A 14,348-nucleotide genomic window follows, 5' to 3' on the forward strand; every position below is an offset into this window, starting at 1 on the left:
TCTGGTAAATCGACGTTAGCTATCGTTAGCTGCCCAAAGGAGCTAGCTAGGCAAACGTCAACCAGTCAAGGTTGTGAAGCTAGCGGTCTCACTAGCTGCCGTGGTTGGCCATAAAAAGGTAACAAAAATGACGTCTAACTATGTAGTTAAAATACTGATTCCTTAGCACCACTTTTTATGTGTAAGTGCCACGAAAACATACAGAATTTTCTATCAGTAGACTACTGCTCTTAGCTACACAATCCATCTGCGGCCTAGCTGGCCAGCCATGATTCTTGTTTCTGCTCCTGCAAAAAGGAGCGCTGTAAATCTGCAAAGCCCTCCGCTCCCATTGTCAAAACAAAATGTAACCAAACAATCCAGGAGAAAACTAGATGTAGTACGGCCCAAAACCTGGTTTCCGACAGCGTCCGGAATGTATAATCCTCAAATCAAGTATGTGGAAATGCAAATTTGGTTGATGTTATTGTTGTGAAAAGGCTGTGCATCTACACTGGCTGCTAGCAACATCCTTACAGTTGGCGCAACCGCGCACACCGGACACGCATGCGTATTGGAACGGATATAGATAATTACGGATACATTATAACGAAGCGGTAAAACATTGTCTACACGGTGTTTTGAGTGGCACTGACGTTTTGAAGTTATTTTATTTGCTATGACTTTCCCTGTCGGTTGCCTTATGGCACTACTCATTACTATTGTGCTGCTACGAGAGTAGCATTAACTGCTTCTTGCTTCAATAGCTTTATTGTTTGTTAAAGAACACGACTCGTGTAATTTGCACTTCTGCTACAATAGCGTTTCAGCTGCTCAAATGACCATCTTAATTCTTCTTCCGCTTGCTCAACGTGTAGTCTATTTCAACATGTAGTCTATGTAGACAGCATCCATCCATTCTCTTCCGCTTATCCTTATCGCGGGGGGGCTGGAGCCTATACCAGCTGGATGACAAGTCAGTTAAGCTAACAGAAATGTTTAGATCAATTCAAACCAATTTAGTTTTAATTACATAGCACCAAATCACATCAGCTGTCACTGTCCTCAAAGCGCTTAGTTATCCTTCTACCAATCAGACTTTTCTGACAGAGGGCATTGTGTATTTTGCAATTAAAGTCCTCACTGGGTTAAGCTGCTGAAGTCTGAAACACATTCTTTAATTAAGAGAGGACCAGATTGTGCAAAGTGAAACGCTGAAGTAATGCACAGATCATTAGAAAATAAAGACATCCAAAACATTAACAAATCAATAATCCACCATTATATTCTCTTAAACCAAAGATTTATTTAAGAATGTATGAAGCCCTAATTTACTTATTTTCCATCTAGCACTTAAATAATATAAGTTCTCACATAAATAAAATTTGTATTTATTGCAGGTTTGTCTGGTTTTTGTTAACCAGATCACACCAACTATAAAGTCTGACCAGATCCCAAAACACTACATGTAGGGTAAAGAATATGTTTGTGTGGGACACCTTACTAATGCTGAGAGATGATGAAAACTGAATCTAGAAACAAAAAACAAAAAAACTATGCTAGTTAACAGTTTGGCATCAGTTATGTGAAGGATATATATACTGCCATTTATGTGAATGAAAATTTCCAATCTTAAAATAGAAGGTATGATCTCTGTTTTGTGCAACCATGTCTATCATATTAAGTATTAAAACTGTTTAAATATGTTTTAGCAGCCAAACTGTCTGTTTCAGTTTTAATAGCAATTAATCCATAGGTCAGCACACGGACTTATTGTTATGCAGCACTTTTCTGCTCTTGCAGAGCACTTATAGCACATCAGTTCTGAACCACACTTTTTCATCTTGGTGTTCTCTGTTGCAAACTAGAGCACATTAAAATGTGGGGCATTGCATCAATATATGGGACTGGTAGACAAGGAATAAAAATGCTGTGCAGGCCCACTTAAAGTACACGCATGATCGCAACATCCACAGCAAGTAAAGGTCCTGCATTTAAAGTCTCGGTAAAATAGAAGTATTTAGATATTAAGGTAAAGATATAGTTTATTTATCCCAGAACTGGGAAATTTTTATGTTATAGTAGTTAATGTTTGACTTAAATCAAACAAACCTAAATAACTTAAATAAGTAGAGTGGTGTGCAGCTTAATAAAATCTTAACAATTAACAACAATAATAACTAGTTGAAAATAAAATTAGGCACAATAAAGTAAAATAAGTATAACTTTAATTAGTGATATATAACTAGTAAAAATGTCCATCCATTCATTCATTAATTTTCTGCTGTTTATCCAGGTTCACGTTGCGAGAGCAGCAGTCTAAGCAGAGATTTCCCTCACAACAGCCACCTCTTCTATCTGGGGAATACTGAGACATTCCAGGCCTGCAGAGATGTGTGATCTCTCCACTGAGTCCACTGCCCAGAATACCTCACCTATAGGAAGCGTCCAGGAGGCATCCTAGGCAGATGCCCAAACCACCTCAACTGGCTCCTTTAGAATTTTCCTTTCAAAACAAAAGCAACAACAAAAATAGAACATTAAAACTGGCTAGCTAATTGTTGGTCTTCTACTTCACCTTGTTGTCAGTGTGGGCACCAGGTACCACCTCAAAATCCTGGATAGGCACAGGCTGTAGTTGTTTTCTTCCTTCTGTAGTTGATGATCTCTGGTCTTACTCAGAGATGATTTCTTCCAGACCACTCCACAAAATCATCCTCCTGCTCCTGTCCATCACGTATACATCCAAACACTATAGAACTGTCAGAGTAGTTCTGTTACCCAGAGTTGTACTGAAAGCCTGAGATGCACAAGTTGAACAGGAATGATGAAGGTGGCACTATATGTTGTGCCAATACCCAGTGACACTGGGCAGTTATCAGAAAATTGCATGTTAGTACTCATTGTGCATAAAAATGTTTGTTTTCATATCTAAAATATTTAAATTGATATTACTGCAAAATTAATATGCATGTCAAATCAAATCAAATCACTTTTATTGTCACATCACATGTGCAGGTACATTGGTACAGTACATGTGAGAGAAATTCTTGTGTGCGAGCTTCACAAGCAACAGAGTTGTGCAAAATACAATAACGTAAACAAGCAAAATACAAGAATGGTTACATCTGAAACTAATAAATATATGTACAATATATAATAGTATATGCATTTATGGATGTGTATACTAAATATTTTTCTATGTGTGTGTGTGTGAGTGTGTGTGTGTGTGTATACACATATTTTACAAATTAAATAGAGTAAACAATAAAATAAAATATATAAAAATATGTTGCGTTATATTTAATTCATTTTAACCACTTAGGTTGTTTACTCTAGATCTATGCATCTTATTCTATATGGTAATGTAGCATTATCCTGCTTTAAGAATCATATATATTTAAAAAGTTCAGCAAGCTCATACCTTTGCCTTCAACTCTTTGACATTTTCTAGCAAATCTAAGAAGGGCTTTATATATATACTGGCTGTTTTTTTAAATTGGGCTGATTCTAAAACCTAAAAATGGTTGCCTTGGAGAGAGGAAATGTTAGCAATTATAATGTATAGTGGACAGAATTACCATAAATGATGGGTAATTGCTAACCCTTGCCAGCAGAGGGAGGCACTGCTCAGTTGTATTTGAGTAGCTGGCAAAATGAGTTTTCATGCTGGTAGTTAGCTTATGTCAGGGGTGTCGAACTCCAGGCCTCGAGGGCCGGTGTCCTGTAGGTTTCAGATCTCAACCTGGGTCAACACACCTGAATCACATGATGAGTTCATTACCAGGCCTCTGGAGAACTTCAAGACATGTTGAGGAAGTCATTTAGCCATTTAAATCAGCTGTGTTGGATCAAGGACACACATAAAACCTGCAGGACACCGGCCCTCGAGGCCTGGAGTTCGACACATGTGGCTTATGTGATTTTGTGCACAGAAATATATGACATTCCATTTTAGAAATGTAGTCCCATGTTCCAATTAATTTTAATTAAATTACTAATGTTACTAGCCATCACATGTTGTACACATGTCCAGCATGACCATTCACCAGGCTACAGTTTATTGAACATTTTAGTGCATATATTAATATGTACATTAATATGTAGTACAAGAATGTTGAAAATGAAAAATCTTTTTTACAAAGTGAATTTTCAGTTATATTTTTAAATCTACATATTTTGATCACATTTGTAAAAGCCCTTAAAAAGTATTTAGTTGCTGACTTTAACCTCCTAGGACCTGGCGTCCACATATGTGGACATCACATTTTGGGTTATTTAGACCAAAATACTGAATTTTGCTCTACAAGGGCCTGATATCCACTTATGAAGACATCATACTGCCACTGTTCTATCACAATTTAAAATGAATATCCTCATATGTGGCTCTTATTTTTATTAAAAACAAAAGTAAGGTAAAAAAAAAATCTGGTAATTCTTTGTTTTTACATTCATCAGGCCCCAATGTGACCAAATATCAAAGAGAAATTAAAAATGCATGCCGTGGAAGAGTTCGGGTCTTAGGAGGTTAAGTCATTTTTCTGATGAAGGAGACTTGTAAGGTTGTAATTATGAAGTATTATACTGTTATAGTTATTACTGATAAATGTATCCTGTTGTGATAAACTAACTAAAGTACTGTGATATGTTTATTTTAAGATATTTTTGAGTGTATTGTATTTAATATTAGAGTAAGAGAATTTCTAATGGTTAAAAAAAAAAAAAAATATATATATATATATATATATATATATATATATATATATATATATATATAGCTAGCCTTGGTGGTGCTGTTCTCTTATTGTTCCCTTGCCACTGAGAGTACACCTTTGCTGGTTCTGTGGAGAACAGCTGGTTTATTCTCCTGCCTTCTATCTCTCTGGTGTACCTCCTCAAGCGGCTGGCCAAGGCTGTGAGTCTTTGCTTGGCAGTTTCCAAGGCCTCAGGTATGGACAGCTTGCTGTATTTCTTAGGCACCTTATTTGTCGCACCTTTCTGCAACTCCGTTAGTTGGCTAACCTCCCTCCGTGCTACTTTGATCTTGCCCTCTAGCCTCCTTCTCCATGGAGGGTACTGCCCCTTGTCGCTGTTCAACTTGTAGCCAAGCATCTCACTGATCACTGTTGCCGTATTGTAGATCAGCTTGTTAGTGTCGGTAATCGTGGTTGTAGGTATTGCCCGTAGTGCAAGGTATTCCCTGTCTCTGTCAGTCCCTGCATCCTTAAATGTCTCCAGTTCCCTCTGACTGTCTCTTTGGTGCATTTAAACCACTGTTCCTCCCTGTCCTCATCGTCTGTTGTCTTCGTCTCTGTTATCAGTCATCATAATTTTACCATCTCTGTGCAAGTCTGCAAATTTCTTTATTAAATCATAAGATTCATCAAGTCTCTCTGCCTGGGTCCTTGTCACAAAACATGACATTGTTTTGTACATTTTAACACAATCCCCACATTTGTGAAAGAAAATCAAAACAGTTTTTAAAAATCTGTAACAGAGCCATCAAATCTGATAAAGGTTATTTAGATGCTGCAAAAGAAGAATGGATTGGAAAAAAAAGAAAATACATATCCTAACCTTAATTACTGCGGGAGAATAATGAATGATGATCATAGTGAGTAAGAAGTAAACTGAGTGCATTTTTTGGACAGAGATTAACTTTTAATGTGTATGTATAATATACAGATACATAAAAATACACTTGAAAAATAGAAGAGTCCTTTAAATGTACAAATGTACAAAATATTGATAAAAAAATGATAAAACTGGAGGCAACTTTGCCTCTGGTACAATGTATACAATGTATGAAAAGATCTTTACTGCAGATACTATTATGGCTCTGCAGAATTTTTCTTTTATTTTAACCTATGTCGCCTCAGCTTGAGGTTGACAAATCACTATTGTTGGTGAATTCTCTCAAGCAGTTTAACAGTTTGTTTTGCCTGTCACTGTTCCCTGTCTGTTTCCTTACCTGGTTCTTCCTGACCTTGTACTTTCTCCTCTCGTTCCCCTCTTTCCTCTCTCCCTCTTTGGACTGACAATCATACACAAATAGATTGTATTCAATTAGATGAAAAATTACATTAATATGAAAAAAATACTATTAACCTCTGGGGGGTCCTAGAAAAATGCATACACTATCGGGCTTAGAGCCACAAATCGACCACGCCCTAAAAAGCGCTGTAAAAAATTTATATATTAATATTTTTTTCCACTTTAAATTAGCCAATCTTTTAGACCTACTTCTCCTTGAAATATTCATGTCAAGTTTTAATTACATTTTGCGGATTTTAACCCTTTTAATCGCAGTTTAATTACATGAGCGCACCTTTTTTTTAGCCCCCCAAAACAAAACGAAATATTTTAAAAAAAAAACATTTGAAGTAATATTTGATTGTTATTATAATTAGGCCTTTAGATGGACTAAAGATTGGCACCAACCTTCATTTCGATCGCCTTTTTTTTTTTTTTTCTTTCAGGACCAGAAAATGGTCTCCAGGCGGCAAATGCTCCTCCTCTAGGCCGAAATCAGTGCATCCTCCCGGGTTAACTCCCGACGATGACCGGGGCATGTTGCGTCGGACCCCTTTTTCCAACACACACGTCCGGTACCACGTCACAACAAATACGTCATTTCCTGTTGATTAAAAAAAAAAAAGCACCCTCAAACGGTCCTAGGGGCCGAAAATGGTCCCGCCCGATCAGCGGGCGAAGCCGCTGCTGCACGCCGGAAATGAGGCTTCGTTTCCCGCAGGTCTGTTTAAGCAGCCCGCTGTTTTCCAGCCCGGGGTCAAATGTGGAGCAAGGGCGCCACCCGGTGGACAAATAAAAAAATTACAACTCTAAGGCCAGTACTGCAAACGGAAACGGAAACATAACCGATCACGATCGATTTGACCGTAATTTTTTTGCCGTGAAAAATAGCGTTTATAATGGGTTTCAATGGGGCACAAATCGACCACTAGGACCGATAGTGTAAGTTTGTCTGTAGCTTAGCCACTGAAGCTAATTTCCGGAAGTCATACTGAAATTTTAACAGTAAATGTGACCGAACTTTTTTTTGCAGACTTTCGCTATATTCCATTCAACACAGTGCAAATGGCGTGTAAATGAACAATGAAAAATGGCACAAATCGACCCAAGACCACCCAGAGGTTAAGATCACTAATAAAAACTGTCTTCTCTCAGTGTACTTTCAAACAAAAGGCAAGTAACTGTTGAGAAATCAGTTTTACCCCGGTTCTTTTCATTCCTCGAGCGTCCAGAGATGGCACCGGACTCAGTAGTCATTTTCACAAAATCTTTATTCATCTTTATTCATCTTCATTTAAGCATGCATCTTCTAGAAGGGAAGACGAGGCCGGTGTCCCTCTGCAAAAATCTTCACCCCTTTGTCTGTGAAACACAGTTTTATAGAAGTGACCCCATCATAAAACCCCCACGGTGTGCTGCAAACTCTGTCTGTGTCTATGTGCACGAGCACATGAATGCCTACATGTGCGCGTTCCCTCGTGTCTATGCGAGTGCTCGTGTGTAACTGTGTACGCATACCTGTGTGTATGTGTGAGTGCACATGAGTGAGTGTGCGTGTGGATGTGTGTGCGTGACAGTTAAAACACTGTGGGTGTAGGTATCTCCCTAGAGGTCATAAAACCCCTCTCCCTTCCAGACCATAGTTACAAATGTTGAAACCCCCACCCTAAAACATCCTCTGGGGAATTTCCACTCAGTGGGGGAGAAGCCTTCTACAATCTACTCCTAAGTTCACAACACAGTGAGGCCTTTATTACTTTAAGGGCGGTGTCTCTACTATAGTTCTACATTCTATGATAACACATTTCTAAACTCTAAAATAAGCTAAACATTCTACAAGTCCCCCTTTTTTATCTGCTCTATGGCAGATAAAACTAAACTAAATCCCTCACCATAATGTTTTCATACTGTGACTCCACATTTCCCAAAAGTGGCATCATGGTGTCTGCCTTTGTATCAGACTCTCCCACAGCACGATTGATGAGTCTTACAATCAAAGCTCTGATACAAGGCACACAACAACACCCACATGTCACTAATACTGCAATACAAAACAAACAAAGAAACCATAATTAACATAATGAAACCTTTCCATTGCCCAAAGACAGAGGTCATCCACGCTTCCAGCGGGTCATCTAATCCCAAATGCTCATACATTGCGGTGGACGTCTTTAGGCCTTCCAAAACTCGGGTCACAGAGCCGTCAGGAACTGTGTTATTTGGAATGAAAGTACAATACATATCCCCAAACATCGCGCAAACACCCCCTTTTTATCCCAGCAACATATCTAACGCCATCCGATTTTGTACTTCCATTAAAGACGTTGGACTCAACTGTTCAGCAAGCCCTTGCATTTAATGACAGAACAAAGATCAAATGTATACGAGATTGTGGACCCTTTAACGTAGTCCAACTCTATACCGCCATAATAATCAAAACACTCATCTGATTTACCTGTTTCGCTACGTTTGGTTCGCTTCACCGTGGCCTGTGATGGTGGAGTCGCTGGAATGGATTCAGGTCTGTCTCTGGGCAATTCACTTATAAGAAAAATCACAGTTACAATAACAACAGTCACACCTAACACTACCGTTTCTCTCCAATTCCCCCTCCACCAGCCTAGAGAAGTTGACATGATTTAAATGTAGATAAAAAGCTCGTCTGTTTACATCTCTCCCTCACAGAAGGCTTCTCTGCAGAGCATCAAATCTGCATGGCAAAGTAACACACTTTAGGTGATCTTCATCCTTGGGAAAAGTGGTGTCAACTATTTCCCAGTCTCCTAGTATTTGTGCCTCACACAGAATTACAATTCCATCGCTGGACTTCCTCTGCGCTGTCGCTTTTGGAGCTTGGCACGCTCTCTCCATCCCTCAGGTTCTCATGTTCCAACGCTGCTGAAGATTTAAGGCAGAGCACGTCGTACACCTTAGCTGTCTTCCTCAGCGTCAACACTGAATCTTTCATTTTATTTAAAATCTTGCTGTGGGAAGTCTCCTCTTGATCTCCTGGAAGCTCAGTAGCACAGCTCTCTTTGTGATGTCTGCTGTGCTGAAGATGATCTCCGATCCTCCTGAAGCCTCTCTCCTGGCCTCAGCTCCCCTCTTGTGGACGATCCTCTCAGCCACTCCTTCTCGTCATGGCACCTCACGACATTTACAAATTCAAAAATGACACTCCTCTCGCCACACGGCTTTCGCCACGTGTCAACTCCCCAATGAGACATGCACAAGAATGTTGCACATTCTCTCTAAAACAATCTCCAGGGTTTCCCACTTGGAGCAGCCATACTCCAACCTGTAACCCTGTGTAAAAACATTAGTCAGCAGTTACATGTTAAGCTTGTTTAACTCCCAGCTCCACCTGGAGCCTGTAACCTGGAAGACAAATCTGTTAAATCAAACTTCACATTTGCAACCAACTATAGATCATGAGAGTGATAAAGTACTCAGCATAACAGACAAGTATCATGTGCAGGTTTTCTCCAATCATTAAATCACTATTATTACCATAATTTGTCCCAAATCATGAATCATCCCAATTTATTCCACAATTTAATCTGTGACTTTCCTTAAACAATGTCACTCCACCCGTTTTATCACTATGAGCTCAATAACCCATCTTCAACTATTCCATAAACACTGCATCCCTTATTTGTTTTTCTCATGTCACTTGTCCACTTCTGCCGAATCCTCCACAATGCACTCTTAAAGAAAACAAACATTAGCAACACACATGGATCGTGTGGTGGGCAGGCGTCGGCCATCCACATTCCAGAGGTGCCATAAAAACACCATAAAGTTAGCCATCCATAGCTGTGGAAAGAATGTTATTCACATCATCCCAAAAACACAGTGTAACAGCATCACCAACTCATAACCTGCAGTAGAGAAACAAACATCCACCAATTGTTCTGTTAGAAATCACATCATCAAATCACATGAAGAACTGTAATGCTGTAGAAAAGAGAATGCAAATGTTAGCGCTGCGCAGGTGTGTACACACTTTCTCACAGTAACTTCTGTGAGCAACACAAGCCCATGAATAACACACCCCTGGTAGATTCACAAACACAGAAAATGGCATTTAAAAGTTAAATCATCACGCAACCTCGAATGTTGCTGTCATCTTTCTGCTCCTGTAAAAGGAAACACATAAATTCATCCACCCTTTTGTCCTGTCTAGGTGGAAGTTAACCTTGTGTCGTGGTCAAGTCTTGTCAGCTTTTACCAATCAGTTTTTTCTCTTTCACTCATTCATTCATACATTCATTCATTCTTTCTTTGCTGATAGTGGAACCTATCGTCGCATTTAGTTTCCACTTTCAGCAAAATGACGTCATTTCAAAAAGAAAAAGAAGAACTTTAGATCGGATTACATCGCTGAATCCTTTTTAGGCAGGGACTCTCACTTTCTAATTGTCCCAAATAAGTGGCTTCCTCCTGAGCCCATTTTAATGTGGAGAAACTCACTTGCAACAATTTTCCCAACGACATGTAGCGCTTTTAATTCCCGACGTGCAGATCTGCTTAAAGAAAAGAAATTCACAAACAAAAATCAGTGCACTGTTCAAAAAATAAAAAATAAAATGAAAAATGACAAATAAAACTGAAAAACAAAAGAAAATAAAAATACAGAAGCCCGGTCTTAAGGCTTGTCACAGAATATTCTTTCTCTTATAGGTGAGAAAACACCCATACTTCAGAAACAAAACAAAACAAAACAAAAATCTGCTAGTTTCACTCATTTAAACTCTGGCTGCAGGATTCTGTTCACCCCTGCTATCATGTTCCCCAAAATAATACTAATTCAGTCGTCTATGTATCAGTTCTCAACCCACTCAATAAACCAGACAGGATGATGGTAACAGAATTACCTACTTAAAATTGTGTTTGATCTTCATTGTGTGTGTGTGTGTGTGTGTGTGTTAGTCGGGTTAATACATTTTCTGTTTTTATGTAACCTTTTATGTACCTTCCCCCTTTTTTCTGAAACAAGACTCCGTTCACTCCAATTTTTGTTTCAGAAACATCTAAATGAAAAACTCTGTCATAGTCAGGCACAGCTAAACCCCAAATGCTTGCAGGTTACCATAGGCAACCACACTGTGTGTTGTTAACCCCTTCTACAAATACCCTCTTGTAATGTGTAACACTTTGTGTATGATTTTTTGTTATCTCTGGTGCATATTATCTGCATGTGTGGTGTCACCTTTCCATTTTTCTAACAGTACACTTGCATACCTCAGTGCTTGTCTTCCTCCCCCTTTTGTGGTGGTCTGTGTCAATCCTCCACTTCCAGGCAGTCGTTTGTCTCCCCGGATTCCTTAACCCAATTTGATTCCCCACACTAAAACAGCAGCCTCAGCCCTCTTCTGCTCCTTTTCTTCTCTCCCACTTTTCAGTCCAATGGCAGTCAGTTTTCTTCAGCTTTGTCCCATGTATCTCTTTGTCCCACTGTCTCTTTCATTGCCATCTCACTCCAAACATGGCAAATGTCAAACTCAGACAGTCTTCTCAAAAGTCCTTCACACACAGTGAGGTTGCAGCTTGCTGGAAACGCATCTCCATCCATCCAATCTAGATGGTGGTTCTTCTCTTTCTGATGCCGTTTGCCCACAGTGCTGCTGGACCTCTCTGCTCAGAACTCTGGTATTGTCTCTTGGACTCCTGTCCACTGTTGATGTTCATGCTCGTGCTTCTGGAACTGCACTCAGTGTCTTCAGGGAGAGATTAGCTTCCTTGGAGCTTGCTTATTCAGGACGAGGACGAGAAGCTGCAAAACAATTCAGCCAAAAAATTCTGGCTGGGTGTTTCTATTTTTTTCTAATGATTTTAACCTATAATTTTCTTCCGACTGCTGCCCATGGAGAATTGATCCAGGTCCGTTCCCCACCTGTAAACGACAGACTGAGAGACTTTCATTATTCACTGTGACTGCATATGTTTTCATCACTCCTAAAGCAACACATCTCTACTTATTTTGTTTTGAACTCTACTGACTTTAAAGCCCAAAAATAAAATTTTATTTGGTCTTAACCGCAAACACAAAAATCTTCTTGATGTTGTTGTTAATTATTTTCATCCACAACACTCCAAATTATGTTTTCCTTTGTGTCCAGCAGGGGAAGAAGGTGACCTGTAGTGTCACTGCTTCCCCCAGTTGGAGACAATTTCCCACTCACACTTCCACACTTTTTATTTTCTTTGTTTTCATGATATTTCTTTCTCTTTTTTTATTACCCCATTGTTTTACACCCACACATTAACCTGTTAACTCACTCCTCCAACCTCATTTTCCTTTCACCCCAACAGCTCTCATACAGTCAACAATCAAATTCTCCATTCATCCTTGAGTACTTGATCACCTTTAAATGTCACTGTTAATTTTATCAATTTATTTATCATTACTTTAACACTAATCCACTGTTTATTTTTTATTTACTTTAGTTCATTTTCTCCTATTTGATCACTACGATTTCTTGACTATTTATTATTTCACAGAAAATCAACTAATCTACTTTGTCTCCCTCTTTGTCATCAAGAAATTCACACACACTCACAGGCTGGTCACTCGCCCCCACCTTTTCTTTCTCTCTCACACACACGCACATTTACTCTTCGTTCGTTCCACCTGTGAACCCGCCCCTCGAGGCTGGCTCACACACACCTCATGCTTCTCGCAGCCCCATTCAAACTTTCTGCAAGACACTTCTGCTGATTAAGGACAACGCCCTAAGCGGCACACAAAGCGGGTGCCGTCCGCTCTTGTGCACCTCACAAATTATTCAAACTGCGCCACGGACTCGATACCGCGGTTTCTCTTCCCCTAAAAAATATAGAACCAAATTAAACCCCCAATTGACTTCACAGTTTACAACGACTCGTGACACGGCCTTCTGCCGCGATTTCTGCACACCACAAACACACACTTTTAGACACGAATTCTTTTTGTTACTTTAATTGACTCCCGTACTTCAGACGAGACGCCGACTCTAACGGCGCTTTCACACAAACTGCACAGTCTACACACACTGCAGTCAGTGGGCTGAGCCAAGCAGTCGTTCTCTCACTAACAAAGCAACTTGCCCCCACTCTCATGCAGGTTATCAACCGTGACTAGGATCCAACACCTAGGTTTAGTTATTTAGGGCGCCCCCGGTGCCCAGGTCACCACCCCGGCAAATCCCAAGGACACGTCCGACCAAGGGTGGAGTTGCCAAACTCGGAGCGCACACGGCCCTTAGCCGGCGACAAAGCCTTTCAGCCCCGCTTTCTAACTAATAGTAACACAAGTTTCCTGCTTTAACGCACGAGGACGAGCACAGCACCGCCACTTTTTTCCTAATAACTAAGACGGATCAAACACCGATTCTATTAACTCATTCACTGCCATTGACGTCTATAGCCGTCAATGGCAGTGAATGAGTCAATGGGTTTAACTCATTCACTGCCAATGGCTGGCAGTGAATGAGTTAATCCGTAACAAACGTCTCCTGCTTTAACGCACCGAGATGTCCTCACGGGGCCCTAAACATCAACCTGAGTTCTTATCAAAAGTCTCTTGCTTTAACGTACTGAGACGGACGCTAGCCGCCTTTTTTTCTACTGAGTGAATTTACACTGGGATACGTTCAACTTAGCGAACAGATAATTTAGGCTTTAAACAATATGCACGGTTCGAAAATAAACAGGTCGTGCTTACCTTTTAATCATGTGAGCTAGCTCTCTGTTCGCCTTGTTTCACGATCTCAGCTCTGCCAATTCATCTCTGCGCCTCGAGCGAATCCCGGGTTTCACGGCACCAAAACTGTTGAGAAATCAGTTTTACCCCAGTTCTTTTCATTCCTCGAGCGAGTAAACTTAACAGCAACTGGGGAGACAGAACATAGGAACCTGAAACATGGTACAAAAACGTCACAGTAGACATAACATGGAACACAGGGAAGCCATATGACAAAGCCAAAGAACTAAACCTATGATAACCATAACTGAGACCTAGGGAAACAAGAAACAGTACAACAAAGGACACAAAACATAATCCATAATATAAAAACACGAGATCTCTTCAAAATAAAACAGGAAACATGAGAGGCAGACATGACAACATAAGACAACAGACATGAAACACACGAAGGGCAAGAGAGACTTCACAGGGGTTGAAAACACAAGGGGGAACTAATAAGCAAATGAACATAGGAGACCTAATGAGCTTAAACATACTATAAACATCAAAATGAACTAAAACTCAAAACACTGGGTCATAAGACCCAGGATCGTGACAATCGGCACATGCACATATGACAAAATAACCAGCTTCTCTCATTCCATTTCAA

The sequence above is a fragment of the Mchenga conophoros genome, linkage group LG14 (genome assembly GCF_057382185.1).
Source record: "Mchenga conophoros isolate Kocher_MC1m ecotype Shallow Benthic linkage group LG14, M_conophoros_male_GT1.1, whole genome shotgun sequence".
Lineage (NCBI taxonomy): Eukaryota > Metazoa > Chordata > Actinopteri > Cichliformes > Cichlidae > Mchenga > Mchenga conophoros.